Genomic DNA, 18580 nt, shown 5'->3' on the forward strand with positions numbered 1-18580 from the left:
ATATACCATGTGGAGGATCTGGAGAGTTTGGAGAGAAAGTCGAACCATAGAGAGAAACGTTGATTGAGTGCTGGTGAAATTGTGGGGAACATATTTGGAGCGATGATACCTAGTTTGGGTGTATTATAGAATGACATCAAGATTAGAAGGTTATCTATCATAGTGGATAAATTGTTGGTTAACATAGTTCAGTGATTGTTACTCATAGATGGAGAGATGGTTTCGATAAGGGCTATGGTGATGCAGATCCACCGTGCTTTAGATGTGCTATTGACAATAGAGGGCAGAGTCTGTAAGATGCTGAAGGTCCAACAGTGCTGCACTTACATTCCTGATAAGAGTAAAGATCTGAGGTGGCGGAGCTAGCTCGCGACTATGATGGCCGCTTGACCCCGGCTCTCCATCGCGTCGTTTACCAATCCTGAATTTATCCGACAGTATTTCCGTGTCCTAGCACCCAACATCTACAGACAAGCTGGTGAAAGGTGCGTGGGAGCGAAGGAGCCGTTTTGTTTCGGAATCCGTCGCCCACAGCCGAAGTTACAGCGAGGAGAAGTGTAGCCGTTGGCGGGCCGAGAATCCCTGGGCTAAAGTGCAGGCAGAAGCAGAGCGACGTCGCCTGACATGCGGCAGGCACCATGGTCTCGCGACTCGTGCTGCTAGAGGCTGTCGCTCTGTGGGATCAAGCACAAGGGTACACTGACGCACTGGTGGGGGTGCACAGTGAGGCCGACAGCAGCAACCCAGCGGAGCTCTAACGTGCTGTCGGGACCAGGAGCGCTGTGCTCTTGAACGAACCTGGTTAAGGACACCACTGTGGTGCACCGCAGAGAACAATTCTGAGAGCGCTGGGTAAACTACACTGACTGGCAGATCGGAAGGCCCGGAGAGCTCGGGTGAGCTCGGCACGGGCGGCGGCGGTCTGTCACAGAGAGGGGGCCGCCGTCAGAGACTAGGCAAACTGCGGCCTGGTGCTACCGCAATGATTGCTAGGCCCACGCTCAGGACTCTAGCGTGAAGATGCCTGAGGCTGGGAGAGTGGGTCAGGAACTCGAAACGGTGAACATAGCCCACGTCGCAGGAGAAACGGGCCGGAGTCCTCCCTGAATGCAGTCTTACACCGCAGGAGCGTTTGTTCCATCTGGCACGCTCGGAAGGAAAGCGCTGGGTTGCTGCGGCTAAGGTGGAAGGCCACCATTGATGAGGGAACAGTGGAAGATATAGGGGCGATTGCTAATACACCCTGGAAGGGCAGAAACATGTGTATCCACCTACACGGAACCCCATTAGGCAGAGGAGAGAAGTGTGACAAACGGGGGGCAAATAAAGACACTGAGCTCGGCTGGGATCAGTCATGCTGCACCCCCAGCAGGGTAGGACAGTCCGCTAGGACAGGCCTCCATCACAGTGAATGTGGTAATAGCGGCAGTGGCCCGGTGAGGCAGCGCCACCGCAACAATGGGCAGGGGAGATAAGACCCAATCCAAGCTGTCTTTTGAGCACAAGCGATTGAAATCTCACGACTCTACCTCAAGCGAGGACACTAGGTCGCAACCCCCAGCAAGTGATGACTCGGACTCGGACATCCGCAGCATGCTTAAGTCAATGGAGAAATCCCGGCAGAGCAGCATCACATGACTGGGCACAAAAATGGACGCCCTCTCATATAGAATGAACAGAATGGCGGACCGTCTTGAAAAGCACGCGGAAAGACTTGACATGTCTGAAAGGCAAATAACAGAGTATGTAGAAGTCCACACCACCCTAGATGCGGATCACAAACAGCTCGGGAAGGTGATGCTCGCCCTGCAGGACAAGAAGGAATATCTGGAGACACGTTCACGACACTGCAACATTTACAAATTACAAAATTGCTGGAAACCACCACCATGAGGAATATGGAGCAGTTCGTGGAGAAGCTGTTGGTGACTTTAATTGGAGAGGAAGTCTTTTCCACGATGTTCGTGGTGGAGAGGGCGCACCACTCCCTGGGGCCCAGATCACCGGTGGGCGCTCCTCCAAGGCAGATAATTATGAAATTACTTAACTATCGCAACTGGGATGTGGCACTCCGCATAGCCCGAGAGAAGAAAGTCTTGAGTTACTAGGGCTTTGAATTATCACTGTATTCTGACTTCACTACCCATGTCCAGGAGGCACGCAGACACTTTGTCCCTTTAAAGAAACAGCTTCAAGACCTAGGTGTCGATTACGCCATGCTGTACCCTGCAAAACTCAGAGTAAGTAGACAAGGATGATCACATATTTTTACAGACCCCAAAACATTACAGCAGGCAATCAAAAGCTGGGCAAAAGTACAACGTAGTAGCCCGGAGAGACGGCTGCTGGACGAAGCTGCTAGCGGCGCGCTGGATGACCAAGACTGATACAGAGTGGCTGTGGATACAAGATGAGTAAGATGGAAAGGGAGGGAGGGCGGGGGCAGGAGGCTGGGGTTCGGGGTATCGCTTGGCCGCTTACAAGTAGACATTGCAGGAATAGTAAGTCCGAAGAGTGCCAAGGGTTTCCTATTACAGGAAATGAGGGACTCTTCTCTATTTGAATAATGAGGGACTGGACTCTATTTAAAGCCCGGTAGGTTTGTATAATGAACAGTGACAGTTGGGTGGAGGGGCAGTCTGACCTTGCATAAAACCACAGGGGGGAGATAACCAGTGAGAACAGAGAAATGAGTCGTGCACAGGCGAGTACTGTCCAATGGTAAATACTGTAAACTATGATGGACGACGCCCATGAGACAGGGCTGGAAAAAGTGATTATTGTTTAGTGATAGAGTTTGGCATATGGAGCTACCTCCTCCCATGAGTGCCTTGCACAACGGTTGCAATTTGGGAAGGGACTGGGGGGTTTGGGGGGTGTATTCCGGGTTCCCACGTGAGCGAGTTGGAGGAGGTCTGCTGTGGGAGGGGGGTAGGGATGCCGGGGGGATGTTCTTGACTAAGGGATGTTGGGGTGGTTGGTTTTTGTTCTTTACCTTTGGTACACTATGCACGTACATGCAACGCATCAGGATTCAGGATGAGAGCAGACAGCAGTGATGATGACACATAATGCAACTAACACCCATAGCCTGATAGATTCTATGCGAGCTGTGACATGGAACGTTAGGGGCTTAATGACCGCCTCAAACTTCGGAAAGTGCTCAGCTACTTAAACAGACAAAACGTTGATATTGCCCTGTGACAAGAAACCCATCTACCATAATTAAGCCCTATGCTTCGCAGTAAGGGAATACTAGGGAACATTAACTCAGCGGGGTTCACTTATCACGCCAGCGGGGTACTGACTTGGGTTAAACCCAGATCACAATTCAAAATTGTGCAGCTGCACGCAGATGTAGATGGAAGTTACGTAATATCCATCTACCAAGGACGAGGCCTAGACTTAACCATAGTAAATGTGTATGGCCCAACTATGACAGCCCTGAGTTCTTAATGGTGTTAGCTAGTGCCACCAAACAGTATTGGAACGTGCAGTGTCTATGGGGGGTGACTTAAACCTGATACGTAACCCAGACAGTGATAGGCCCTACTAGAAAGCCGGTGGCAGCAGCATGAATGTTGGACAGCATAATGATCCGTATGGACCTCTGCGATGATTGGCGAGTGCGCCGCAGTGGCAAGAGTGGCTTCACACATTATTAATCTTACCACAATATACACACACATATAGACTATTGGCTGGATTCCTCTTCATTAATCAATCAAATCTGTTACTGTGTACTACTGCCCCGCACGCTCTCTGACCACCCCCCATTGTTGTTGGTACTGACCATGCCAAAGAAGACTTTACCGTGGTTCACGTGGCGATTTCCCCTCTACTTTCTGCTAGACACGTTATTCAAAGAGGAACTAGCAGAAGCCATAGAAACGTTCTTTGTCACAAATGTTGGCTCAGTAGACAGCTTTCACACAAACGAAAGAGGTTATCGGATCTAGAATAAAAGCTGAAAGACTTAGAGCAACAACAGGTTGCCAGAGGGAGCGTAGACCAAGAAAGGGAGAACAGAACCCTGATTGATAAATATCATGACGCTGCAGACAGCAAAGTGAAACATGTGGGCAGATATGCCACGGCTCACACGTATGGAGAGAGTGAATGGCCAGGTTCAGTGCTAGCCCAGATTATGAAACCGAGACGCGGTAAGATGCAGATCTTGGAGATTAGATCCACGGAGAATGCAGTTTTAACAGATGAGGCAGAAATTGCAGAGCATTTTAAACAATTTTATTCAGACTTGTACACTTCCAGCTCGGATGGAGCGTACGGGCAAATTCTGGATGTCCTGGAGCATATTAGATTACCATTTCTCTCAAACACACATAGAGAGTTCCTGATGCACCCTATCGAAAAGGACGAAATCACCAAACGGGAATGAGAGCCAAGAGTTCCCCGGGGTCGGACGGCCTAACGGTAGCCTGCTATAAAGCCTTTATGGACTTACTGCTCCCATATCTATCTACATTATTTGATATGTGTGTCACAGACACCATGCCACTGACGATGAGAGAGGCTCTATTGGTCGCCATCCCCAAACGGGAAACCTTCTGATGAGTGCGGCTCGTATCGTCGTTTATCACTGCTCAATGTGGACACCAAGATATATTTTAAAATTTTAGCTAATAGACTTCCTCTCTTGTCTAATATATCGGTTGCTCCGGAACAAGCCAGATTTATACCGAACAGGAATCTTACATATAATGTGAGGACTGTGTTTGGTACCATGCAACATGTGAAACAAGAAAATAAGGCGATAGCGGTCTTTCTGGACATGGCGAAGGCCTTTGACTCGGTGGAGTGAGCCTTCATGCAGCAGCTGCTGACTAGAATGGGACTGGGGTCAGTTTTCTTACAGATGATAGATGTATTATATCATAGACCCATGGCACATATTCGCCTGGGTCACTTGATCACGGAGCCAATTTCCATCTCTAGGGGAACTAGACAGGGCTGCCCCCTTTCGCCTCTACTATATGCCCTGGTGGCAGAACCGTTGACATGTGCGATATGTGAGTACCACGGAAACGAGGGAATTGGGTTCCTGACATACAGGATAGTGGTATCGACCTACGCAGACGACACACTGCTGTATGTGCGTGACTAGGAAAATAACTTATCCTCGGTTATCAGGGAGGTCGTACATTTTGGAGCGCTGTCAGGGCTGAAAGATAACTGGGCGAAATCGATAGTATTCCCCCTTACCCCAGCCACGACGGAATTTGACAGAGGGGACCTCTTTCAATGATTAACCGACTCTATTAGATATTTAGGTATTAGACTGCATATGGATTCAGAGATAGTGTTTAGGGAAATCTACGGCACTGCCATAGATAAACTTGAGGATGATGTGGAGTTGTGGTCCTGCCTTCCATTATCCTTAATGGGAAGAATCTTGATTATGAAGATTGTGATCTTGCCCAGGTTGCTGTTCCTATTCATGAAGATCCCAATAGTCTTGCCTCATACCTTCTTCCAGAGGCTCCATCAGTCAATGATAAAGCAGGCATGGGCTGGTAAGCAAGCGAGGGTGCAGTGGAAAGTCCTTACACTGCCATACCATATGGGAGGACTAGGAGCTTCGGATTTCGAATTATATTATAGGGCAGCGCAGGGAGCCCAAGTACACACCTGGATACATGGTGAGGCGGACATCTCGTTTCTCCGTATGGAAAGATTGTTTGCAGATCTGACCCCGCTTCCGGACACCATATTTGAACCTATTGACCGTAGAACAGGCATTTTAGACTCCATTAACTCGAGTTGTTATGCTTGACATTGTATTCTGCAACAACAGGCGAGAGCATTACTATATTCACCTGACATACCGATTGAATGGACACTGTAGCTGGGGCCATGCAGGGACAAAGGGGTGATGCAGGCACTTTGTGCACTGTCAATAGAAGTGACAGGGGGCATATTTCTTGAGGGGCTGGTGAAGACTTGGGACCAAGTTGAGGAAACAGCAGGCGCAAGCACTCTGTTGGACGGGTTCCAGTACCACAGAGTGCGCAGGTTATTCAGCGAACAGCTGGGAGAAGAATTAGCAGAGCCCCCTGAAGTGCGGGAACTATCCCATGTGATTAAGACCACATTACCATGCAAGATGATTAATGCCATATGTAAATTAACCATGTCACACAAGGAAAACAGCTACAACACGGCTAGACTAGCCTGGCAAAGAGACCTATAGATACCGATAGATGACTCCATGTGGTCACACTGCTGTATGAATACTAGAAAGATCTCGCTTCATGGCAGGCACAGGCTCATACACTTTAAATACATTAACAGGACCTACTACACCCCAGGGAGGCTCTGCAGGTACGGCCTTCGTGAAGAGGCAACTTGCGAGAGATGCCAAGTTCTGACAGCAGACTTTTTGCATTTGGCATGGCAATGTCTGGGAATACATGCGTAGTGGGTGGATATTTTTAGAGAGTTGGGGGCAGTGGTTGAGATGCAACTCACGCCAGACCCAGCGGTGGCACTGATGGGATTCACGAAGTAGTTGCCCAAGGCAGTACGCAGGATGATAGATATGGAACTCCTCATGGCCAAGCATAGAGTGGTACTGTGTTGGATGAGAGGTCCAGTGCCGACACTTCAGCAATGGTCACATGATATGCTGAACTGCTGCACGCAATCCGAAAACTACAGCGAGTTGCTCCCGCCCAGGAGTCGTCCTAATAACTTTTGGGGACAGTATACTGCATATAAACTTAGTAAAGCCGGGGAGTTGGATCAGGGGAGGGGATAGCAACCGTAGAGGTGGGAACAGACCCCTCTGACTCTATAGGGGGAACAGGGGATTCATGCTAGAAGAAAATCTTCATTGCTACATGGTGAACAGCTTTATCCTGTGAACTACAAAGGACAGGTGGAGGGGTGAGGCCGGGTGGGGTGCAGGGTACTGAGGGAATTTGAGGAGTTCAGGAGAGGGTATGCTGTAATGCTTCCGCACACTGAAACTGGCAGGGGTCTCATGGACGGCAGAGTGCAAGGCACATATAAAGGTGGTTTGCCAGTAGGACCAACAAATTGGGTATCTGCATGAATGATCATTGGGTTCTAAACATGATCCGCTGCCTGCCCGATCGGGGTTGTTGGCATACAGGCTGTGTAAGATGTTTACAGAGAGTGCCTTGTAGGCCAGAAGGCCTTGTGCGTATACCGATGTACCATGGTATGTATTTTGTGTATTAATGTAATAAACACTTTAATTTAAAAAAAAAAGAGTAAAGATCTGAGGAGATATATATGTAATTTTAATGTGTATATAATGTGTATATAATGAACTTTTGTAGTGTATTGCTTTTATGGTTTTTATTAACCGAAATAAAGATGTACTGACTGACTGACTGACTATATGTAACATCACTGAGATACATCTTGAGATACATGACTTGCAACAAAGGGAATTTGGGATAAGATTGGAAAAGGATTTGGAAGAGTTGAAAGTTGAGGAAAGGGAATTCTTTGATATATCTTGAAGCAAATAATAATTGTTGTGGTCTGTGTTATCATCTTGGTAGGTATGGTAAGAGCATACAAATGGCATAAGTCAAGACAATTGGAGAATTCCTTTAGGGAGAGAGAAGGAAGGGTGGAAAGACTGTAGGGCAGTCATTATGAGAACCTTATGCGGTTGGAGAAATTCAAACAGAGGAGACTACCTATGACATCTGTTTAGATAGGTCTATTTTACAGGGAATAAAAGAGTTTGTGATGACACAGGTCATCAGAGGGGGGACTGATGTAGTGGAAATGTAATTTTATTTGGAGGGGTGCATTATATTCACACATGTAGAGCGCACCTTCATATACTCCTTTGTCATGTTAACATAAAGTGTTAGGATTTTGAAATGTAATAACGTAAAATATTATGTATTTAGGTCATTGAATAGTAAACATGAATATAATGTAGAAAGTAAATGTAACTGCCAGTAAAAACTAACGTGAAGAGCTTGTGTTGTGCAAGTGATAATCATTCATTATTAAATGCTTTTATCAATCATGTTATTTTCCATGCAGGTAGGAATATCAAACGAACTTGTCTTATTTCCTAGGCAATTTTCTGAAGCTCATACGCTATTTTTCTTATGTTAGCTAAATCTTGTAGGCCTAAAATGCAATACCCCTGGAGCTCTTGCTGTAGAATTAATAGTTTGAATTTCATGTGTACTGTGAATTTCATTCTTTCTCACGTTTGTATTGCAGAAGGGAGAAGCACACTTGTTAGCTAGAATAATGTTTTTTTTTATTAGTCAATCAAGGAGAGAAGGGGATACATCATGAGCTAAAAGCCAATAAGAAGAACTGCTGTATTTTCAGACTGGAGAAGGCCTGGCAATTAAGGTCATCATGTTACAGTTCAGAAACATTGCTGTCCTGTGTAAAAGTACCTATGAGAACGTGGTCGGAACTAACTCTGGGCGTAGTTCGCCTAGTAGCGCTATGCATAGTTACATGAAGTGCACTTCGCGAGATACACGTAGCTATGCGAACTGCGTAGTGCACTGTGCAAAATGCTGTTCGCACTGACTGCACAGTGCCGGATGCTTGTCTGCACTGTGCAATCAGTGCAGAGCGCATCTTGCACAGTGCAAGCGGTCGTTTTCTGCTGCTCAAGTAGATTTCTACTTGAGCGGCAGCTTTCTCAACGCAGACTGGTAGTTTCTCATCGCGAGCGGTCGTGAGCATACGCGACCACTCCAATCAGAAACCTGTCCTCCCCGCTTTGAGAATCTCGCCGGGAGGTTTATTTTCCACCCTCACTATCGGCAACTTGATGTTGCAGATCACGAACGAGGAAAAAGGCTCGCCGGGATGTCATTTTGCTCGCTCGTGGTCGCCAACTTGACGTTGAGGACCGCGAGCAAGCAAAAAAGGCTTGCTATGCAACGCTACGCTAGAGCTGATGGCATAACGGTCAAGGACTCTTGGGAAGATATCTGTAATATTGGAATGTTGCAAGTAACGAAAGGAGCTCACTTCTTCTCTGCCTTAGAGACAGAGAATCTCAGAATGAGCTCTGTCTCTATAGCTTTATGCTATTCGACCCATCGATGGTGGAGAGACTTCTTAGGAAGACTCCTCATGCTGACACCATTTATTTATTTCCCTGAAGGATGTTTAAGTAGGGATATCACTTTAGCGCTAGTGTAGGGCTAGATTGATGCTTTATAATCATCAACCGTCAATGCAGGGAATTTTGGACTCATGCTTTCTGATCCTCTGCATCCTATTTCTTGCGTTAATTGTTTTGTGCATGTTACATCGACTCAACTTTATTCCCTGATTTGGCTTTATGCTGATTCCAATGTATTTTTACACTCTCGTCTTGAGTCGTCTTTATGTCCACTTATTTTTAGTTGTGTAATAAATTACCTAACCTTAAGTAGTTGTCTGTAGTACCATGTGTCAAGAAAATATTATTGGATTGATTGGCGTTATTAACTATTTTCTATGCTTCATGTTGATAAAAAGAACCATTGGATGGTGATTCTGGAACAGATCCAGAACTTATGGGTCCGGCCCTTTCACAAGGTTGTGGGAATTGACATGTAAGCCTAAATTGTGCCACCTCAGGGAGACAAGAAAATAGCACAATTTCTAGGCAGATATGATGTTCTGCTCTCTCCTAGTCACTTAATCTAGTGCAGCAACTTTGGCTACTGGGCTGCCTTGGGTGAATATCTGACCCTAAATCTCCAAGCACAATTCCGACAGCCTTTCTTATACTGTGTGTAATACAATTTTAAAAGATGATGTGCAAATTCATGGTGCTGTGAGTCACAGGCTGAGACCTCGAGAAACTTTACGTACACGCAGGGGCGGATTGGCAAGGCGGGCATTCGGGAATGGGCCGAAGGGCCGGTGCCTCAGTGCCCTCTGTGGGCCGTTTTTTTTTCTCCCCTGTCCCAGTCCACAGAGAGTGGACTAGGAAAGGGGAGGAATAAAAACGGCCCACAGAGTGCACAGAGACAGACAGAGAAAATGAAAGCAGCCTCGCTGTGCGGCCAGACAGCGATTGTCAGCTGTGGGCTCTCCTTCACCCCTACCCTGCCAAGCAATCAAGCTGAGGCTGGGCTGGGGAGGGGTGATTGTTTGCAATAATCGGCCTCCCTGGGGGCCAGGTGTTTCTCAGGCCTTTGAGCCATTTGCACCTCGGCCCCCTGGCGCCCATGCAGCCCAGAAACGGTGTTAGTCTTAACACCTCGCCCACAGCCCTTCACATTCAGGGCACAGTGGGCGAGGAAGAATGGGTCTTGCTGTAGAGCCTGGTGATGTTTGGAATTTTTTTTGTTTTATTTATTTATTTATGCAATTTTATATAGCGCAGACTTTACCGAAGGTGTCAGAGCGCTTCACACTAGGAACAGCAATAATACATGAGGAGAAAATTATAAGTGGACAAATTACAAAAGCAAACGTTAAGTTACATGAATCAAAAGTGCCAATAGTGAGCAACCAAAATACAAGAGGAGCAAACGATACATTACAGGAGGAAAAAGTGACATGTGTGCAGGTTACAAAAGCGTACAAAATACAAGTAGAGGTATAATACTGCAATTAATGGCAGACACTCCAGCACAAGAACAAACGTTACGTAGGCAATGGTGGCACTTGTGCAAGTATCTAAAGCAAACAAAAGTGAGAGGTAGCAAACAGTGTGTTACAAGAGAAAAGTGACGTGTGCAAGTTACAAAAGGGTACCATAGACAGGTACAAGGGTAATACTACAGTAAATGGTAAATACTCACACTGCCAGAACACACTGGGAAGGCACTTCCCATGCACCAGCTTCACCTCAGCCTCAACCCTGGCTATCTGGCTACCTTGGATGACCCAGAAAGCTGTGTTTTGTGCTCCCCTGCCAGGACATTTTCCCAAGGCCTGGAGGGTTGATTAATTTACTAATTGCAGGGGCCTTACATCTGTTCATGTGCTCCTGAGCTGAAGGTCTGGGGAGGGCGGAGTAGGTTAGTAATAGCAGGGGCTTTGCTGCTTTTCAGGTGCTCCTGTGCTGGAGGGCTGGAATAATTTTGTGACAAAAAGGGGCCTTGCTATTTTTTTTAGTTGCTCAGCATGTAGGCCATTGTCACCTTGGCCCTGTGTCGTGTGCAAGAACAGTATCCTCCCACTTTCATTCCTTGTCTGTGCAAATGGTGTTTCATGAAAGGGCACGCCCCTTGAATGTGGGCCACGCCCCTTAAATATGGGCCACGCCTCTTGAATGTGGGCCACTTTTTTCGTCAGTGCCCGGGCCGAATTGTGATCCCAATCCGACCCTGAGTACACGCCACTGTTGTACTGGTGACACAAGCAGGATTCGGTTCTGTAGCAGGCTGCATTCACATACATCTACAATGACCACTAACCAACTAATCTTTCAGAAGAGTGCATTTTTCACTCTACATATAAAATACAATGCATACGCCTTAAATGAAATATAAATGTATTATTTTAAAATGTACTCTCCATTTTATGTGTGTGCATTATATGTTATATATTTGAACCTCAAGGTGAAAGGCAACAAGCTAGTTTCGGAATACTGTGGTTTTTTTAGTCACATCACCAAAACTCCTCTCCGTTCCCATAGGTTTTTTTTATGCACCTCAACTTCTGGATGATATAGGAAATACTTTGTAGGGGCGGTCATTGAGGCCACATGTCCAGGCAGCCCGGCACACATGGTGGTGCACTGTAATTGCACATATATACCGCTTACAACCCCTGACGAGGCATCGAAGCGCTTTTTCACACCAGCTAAGAACTATGTGTGTCCTGGAAGCTACAACTGCCCGGGCTAAGGTACTCCAGGGAGGCGGGGTTAGGGATGTGGGTGCGGGTGCCGAAGCCCTTTCATCCCAATGGGCGTTGTAAGTCCACTAGTCTCTCAGACTGCGGCACCACCTGGGCCACGCCCTTGCCTGGAAAGCCAACAGGTGCAGAGTCAGGCTGGGAGCAAGGCGCGGAGAGCCGAAGGGAAGAGGCAGGCGAGGGAGAGCGAAAAATCCACTGAGACTAGGAAACATGTCGGGGTAACGGACAAGAGAACGCGAAACGAAATGACAGGACGGTTGTGAAGAGCGAGACAGCAGAAAAAGCCAAGTGTATTGAGAGCGAGTGAGACAAAGTAAAGAGGGGAGGTGGCGTAGAAGACAGAGAGATGACAGACAGAATAAGCGAGGCAGGTAAAAAGAGGAAAGTCCGAGAAGAAAAAATTGCCAAGTCAGACATTATTTGAAGGAAGATGGACAAAGGCAAGACAGACTCGGGAGGGGGATGGGGGTGGAGTGGGGTAGGAAGAGTGATAGGGGAGATACGGCAGGCAAGTAAAGTAGTGAAAAAAGAGAGAACGGAGTCAAGGATAAAAAAGACATGACAAGAGTAAGAGAGGAGTTCGGTCAGTTACTGGAAAGAAGAACAGAATGAAAAGGAAAGTTTGAGAGACATTCAATAAAGAGAGTGAGGGCGAGAGTGAGGGCGAGAGAGAAACAGACGTGAGTAGATAAAGAAGAATTGAAGAGGGGAGAGAAATAAATAGGGGTAGGAAAGAGATAACATAGAAAGGGGAAGAAAAAGGAGATCGGACAGAAGGAACAAAACAAAATTGAAGAACAGTGAAATAATGCAACACAGGACGTAGGCTAGAAAGGAAGATACTGCACTAGAGAAAGAGAAACGTGAAGAGGAGACACCGGGCAGAGGCAGAGGAGGGAGACCAAGAAAGTGGGTAGGAGGACGACGGAGATAAAACGAGAGAAGCGGAGAAAATACAAAGATATATATATATATATATATATATATATATATATATATATATATATATATATATATATATATATATATATATATATATATATATATATATATATATATAGAGAGAGAGAGAGAGAGAGAGAGAGAGAGAGAGAGAATAAGAAGTGGAACAAGCAGAGATAACAAGGAGGAACGTCGAGGAATGGATTTAAACAGGAAGGGAAAGAGAAGCGGGGAAAGAAGAGAACGATAAAGGCAAAAGGTGTCGTTTGGAGATAATTACAGGAGGTGGGGTGAGATGGATGGACAGGGAGGACAGAGCGAAACGGACAAGAGATGGTGAATAAGGAAGAGAAATACAGAGACGTAGAGGCAGAGAGAAAAAACGAAAAAGAGAAAAGGGTGGAGACCAAGAGGCGGGTAGGAGAAAGAAGGAACACAAGGGGAAAGGTGTTTCACAAGAGGCTGTAAGGCAGTGCCACCTGCGGAGCAGGAGCTCAGAGGTGAACGGGCAGATGCTGTGACTCCTGCGACTGGAGCCACTTGGTAATATCACCTCCCGCTCAGCAGCTTTCACTAGAGGGGTCTCGCCTGCTGAGAACTACCCCAGGTATGCTTCATCCTCTCCGCCAGCGGACGCTGCTTCGAAGGGGGAGGGCGGGGGTATGGGGGTTCAAGTCTGCTTATTTACCAGAGGCCAGACATTTCAAGCTGTGTGTAGAAAGTTGTGCGGCGAGGGGACGGGTCTGCTTTTATTCACCGTGCCCCGATAGTTCGATCTCCGTAGCAGGGCCGCACAGACATCTAGCCTTCTGAGCTCGATAAACCGAGGACCACCCTCGTATCGGATGTTCGAAGTTTCCCTTTAACATTGTTAAGAACTCTACACAATGATAAGATATATAACATATTCCGTCAATAAACGTGCGCTCTTTGCCTGCCTGCTGCCGCGCCCCCCTCTTAAAACCAATGATGCTGCAAAGGGTAGGATTCGTAATCAGCGGAACGCAGGCCATCTCTTTTAATTTCGTAATAACCAATTCGGTTACTCGGATGAATATTGAATAATACACTTAACGCGACAACAGAGCGGAGAGCTTTTCAGAAACAGCGGAATTCATCTGCTGATCATGGGGCAACGTGAAAGAACGTTTTGACGTCAGAAATTGCACCTTCTCCCTCTGCAACATTTTAGTCAGGACTGTACATTTTAGAAATTGAACTCAACTCATTGTCTGCGTTTTAGAGCTGCAACCTCAACTATGTCTGTGTGCCATGTGCGCGAGTTCGCACAGTGCAAGCCTGGAGGGTCCTCTAGGAACGTGTCTGTGTGCGCGTGCCGGTGTTCCCAATGTGGAAGCCTGGCTGGGGAGCAACGCAGCGCTGTACTTAGCAAGAGGGTCCTCTAGGAACGGTGTCTGTGTGCTTGCGCGTGTTCTCACAGTTCAAGCCTGGCTTCAAGGAACTGTGTCTGTGCGCGTGTCTGTGTTCGCACAGAGCAAGCCCGGCTGGGGACCAACGCACCGCTGTAGTTAGTGAAGAGTGGCTTCTAGGAACAGTGTTGTGGGCGTGTCTGTCTGTGTTCTCACAGTGCGCGCCTGGCTGGAGAGCAACGCAGCGCTCTAGTTAGTGAAGAGTGGCTTCTAGTCAGTGATTTAAATGGAAAAAAAGTGCAGGTGCTCACCAAAAGGAGCAGTGGGCCGAGTTTAGGGCGGGGCTAAGGGGGAACAAGGGGCGGGTTTAGCTTTTTCACCGTGCCAAGGTTGTATGCACGAAATCTGCATGCATTTTATCAACCGCCTAAGGATTACATGCTGCTTCAGCCTGCCTTAAATCGAACCAGTGGCCTACAGCCCACTGAACCATCTGTCCAGTACTGGTACTCTTTTGTAACATGCACACATCATTTCTCTTGTAACATACTGTTTGCTACCTCTTACATTTTGTTTGCTTTAGATACTTGTGCAAGGGCCACCATTGCCTCATGTAACGTTTGTTCTTGTGCTGGAGTGTCTGCAATTTATTGCAGTACTATACCTCTACTTGTACTTTGTATGCTTTTGTAACCTGCACACATATCACTTTTTCCTCCTGTAACGTACCGTTTGCTACCTCTTGTATTTTGTTTGCTCACAATTGTCACTTTAGCCTCATGTAACTTAATGTTTGCTTTTGTAATTTGTTCACTTGTAATTTTCTCCTCATGTATCATTACTGTTCCTATTGTGAAGCGCTCTGACACCTTCGGGTTAAGTCCGCACTATAGAAAAACGCATAAAATAAATAAACAAGTCTCTCCTGGAACATTTGTAAACCAGAGTTAGGGCCAGAGCTGACAACGTCTGTACTGGGAAACCGGGTGCCAATCTCCACATTTTTGATTGGTCTTAAGGTCTGTCCAAGGTCGATGAAATAGGAATCAGTGAGTGTGGAAGTGGAAGTGTGCAAGAAAGTAATTCAGATGCGTGGTGACTGTTAAAGCCTTCCCATACGTTCTTTTGTTATGTCCTGAATAGTGCCTCCTACCGCCACCCATTAGATTTTACAGCCCCTTCTTAATGCCCACTGTGAAAGATCTTTGGATAAGCAAATGACTCAGCAGACACACCCCTGCACTGATTGATTCCGTGCAGTGCTTGAAAGGTGCTGCCCTAGTATAACTTGAGGGATAAAGGGAGCGCGCTGCCTCGGTTAAAGTCAGATCCCCATGAGTACCGGTACTCTCTTTCTTCTAGAAAAAAGTGCCGGTACTCAAGTCAAGGGGAGAAAATGAAGAAGTGTCGGTACTCAGTACCGGTGAGTACCGGCCCATTTAAAGCACTGCTTCTAGTACCTGTGTCGGTGCGTGTGCCGGTGTTCCCACAGAGCAATCCTGGCTGGGGAGCAACGCAGCGCTGTAGTTAGCAAAGAGGGGCTTCTAATGCCTGTGTCCGTGCGCGTGCAGATGTTCTCACAGTGCACGCCTGGCTGGGGAGCAACGCAGCGCTGCACTTAGCTAGAGGGTACTCTAGGAACGGTGTCTGTACACATGAGTGCACATGTTCGCACAGTGCATTCCTGGCTGAGGAGCAACGCAGCGCTGTAGTTATCAAGAGTGGTAAGGAACTGCGTCCAGGGGGACGGGCATCCTAACACCTATTGAATTGCAGGACAGGAGGACGTTTAATGAACCTGTGTGTCCCAACACAGTATTGTCACCTGCAAAGGATGGGTGTGTCGCGGGATGACACTTGTATTAATGGGCACTTAGCACATAACTGCTGCTAATTAAGAGCATTCCTAAAGAGTGTCAGCAAACAATGCCACAGCAGCGCAGACTCCCTGACACTCTGCGCTATGGGGCCCAGGAGATTAACAACAAAGCAGTAAATGGTCTTTTAAAGACCTGTGAAGTACTGGGGTGCTGCTGTGTGTGTGTCTAGGAAGCTGTCTCTGCCCAGGCTGCCACACAGGCGTGTCTCTGCCCAGGCTGCCCCACACGCGGGGGAGGGGACAGAGGGTGACAGACAAAGGGAGACGTACAGAGAGAGATAGAGGGAGAAAGACAGAGGGCAGGAGACAGAGGGAGATGGAGAGAGAGGGAGACAGTGAGGGAAAAAGGGGGGAGAGAGAAGGAAGACAGAGGAACAGAGCCCAAGGGAGACAGAGAGAGAGAGACAGAGGGCGACAGACAGAGAGAGAGGGAGATAGAGAGAGGGAGACAGAGAGAGAGGGAGACAGAGGGAGACAGGCAAAGGGAGGGAGACAGAGGGAGGGAGACAGAGAGAGAGAGGGAGACAGAGGGAGGGAGACAGAGAGGGAGAGAGGAACGGAGACAAAGGGAGGGAGGGAGGCAGAGGGAGGGAGACAGATGGAGGGAGAGAGCAAGACAGAGGGATGGAAACCGAGGGAGACAGAGAGAGGGAGACAGCGAGCGGGAGACAGAGGGCAACATACAGAGGGAGACAGACAGATGGGGGAGACAGAGGGAGGAGGGTGACAGAGGGAGGAAGACAGAGGGGGTGAGACAGAGAGTCAGAGGGAGGTAGACAGACAGAGAGAGACAGACTGAGACAGACAGAGGGAGACAGAGGGAGAGGGTGAGGGAGACAGAGGGAGGGAGGCAGTGGGAGACAGAGGGAAGGAGAGGGAGACAGACAGACAGACAGAGGGAGAAAGAGGGAGACAGAGAGAGAGGGAGACAGAGGGAGACAGACAGAGGAAAGAGAGACAGAGGGAGACAGACAGAGGGAGAGGGAGACAGAGGGAGAGGGAGAGAGAGAGGGAGAGGGAGGGTGACAGAAGGAGGGAGACAGAGAAATGGAGAGAGAGGGAGGGAGACAGAGAGAGGGAGACAGAGGGAGGAGGGCAACAGGGAGCGAGACAGACAGAGAGAGACAGAGGGAGGTAGACAGATGGAGACAGATAGAGGGAGACAGAGGGAGGGAGAGAGAGGGAGGGAGACAGAGGGAGGGAGACAGAGAGAGGGAGACAATTAGAGAGAGAGAATGAGAGAGAGGGAGACAGAGTGAGTGAGAACCACCCCGAACCCTTTTAGGTGGTTCGGGCTCGCTCGCTACATTGCCTCACTGTGTCCTAAAATGATGCATCTCCAAAAAGTGTGTCACCAACATCAAAAGTTCAGAAAGCTGTGAATGGGCTCGGGAGCCAGATGCCATCATGGATCAGGGTGGTCAATGTGGGCACCATGCCGCATCATCATGCCTTGCCACATAAATTAGGTGTACAGACAGTGCTGGTCACAGTGCTTTAAATGGGCCGTAACTGACGGGTACTGAGTACAGGCACTTCTTAGTGTTCTCCCATTGAGTACCGGGACTTCTTGAGTCAAGAGAGTGCCAGTATTCCTAGTGGCATTCTGGGGTAAGGGAGTGACCGTCAATGTCAAGTGTATTTCAGAGGCAGGTTGCTCCTGCAGCCGTTCACTCTGACTGGCAGTCGACAGGCATGGGGAGATGTGGATTGATGCCCAGAGCCCTCGCCACTGGAACTGTCTGTCAGTCCTAGAGTAAAGTTGCAGCCCTGGAATACACTCACCATTGCCTGTCAGAGCGCCTAACGCCCTTTGGCCAAGTTTGGCTCGTGTGTAAGACACAATAGATACTTTTTTGCAGGTATTTATAGCGCAAATGTGCCAGGAGGGCCTTAAAGCGCTTTACATGAGAAGTACACGTTCTACATGAAAGCATACATTTGTGTTTTTATGGCACCGGGAGGTGAAACCCCAGCGTCGGCTCAACTTCCTGTGATTCTGGATACATCACGTAAATCTCCTTGTGCCATAAAAACAAAAAATATATGCTTTCATGTATAACTTATGCCTCTCAAGGAAATCGCTATGACGCCCTCGGGACAAGTTCATGCTAAATAGAACTACAAAAATACCAAATACGCCCTGCACCTATGAGCTGAACTTGGCCAAAGGGCACTGAGGCACTTTACTTTGAAAATAAAATGCTGGTATTGTACATGCCTGCCTCGAAGTCACGCCCCCAGAAACACCCCTTGCAGTCCCACAGCAATCCATCTGGTGAGTACCAACACTTCTCTTTTTCCATTAAAAGCACTGGGTGCTGGACTTGTTAAACATTTTCTCGCTGGGCCCATAAATTCCGGTCAAAGTGTGACAACGGCAAGGGAGTGGAGGGGCGAGGGACAAGCTCACAAAACGCAGAGTCTGACAGACAACTTACTCTTTATGTTGTTTTTTTAAACTCTATCAAAGAAAGTGGCAACAAGGACAAACATGGCCTAATTGGACAGGAAGAGGTTGCATTTTAAAATATCTTATGGG

The 18580-nt window shown here is 47.7% G+C and overlaps 1 protein-coding gene across 1 annotated transcript in view; it reads left to right on the forward strand.

The window, feature by feature from the left end:
* The first annotated feature begins 13223 nt into the window (after nt 1-13223).
* LOC147701662 (galactoside alpha-(1,2)-fucosyltransferase 2-like) overlaps nt 13224-18580 on the forward strand; it is a 299622-nt gene continuing 294265 nt past the window's right edge. Inside the window, exon 1 of the mRNA XM_086928679.1 lies at nt 13224-13396. The gene's annotated coding sequence lies outside the window, so the exon portion shown is untranslated. The remainder of the gene's footprint in view (nt 13397-18580) is intronic.

Source organism: Lissotriton vulgaris, chromosome 7 (assembly GCF_964263255.1).
Source record: "Lissotriton vulgaris chromosome 7, aLisVul1.2, whole genome shotgun sequence".
NCBI classification, from domain to species: Eukaryota; Metazoa; Chordata; class Amphibia; order Caudata; family Salamandridae; genus Lissotriton; species Lissotriton vulgaris.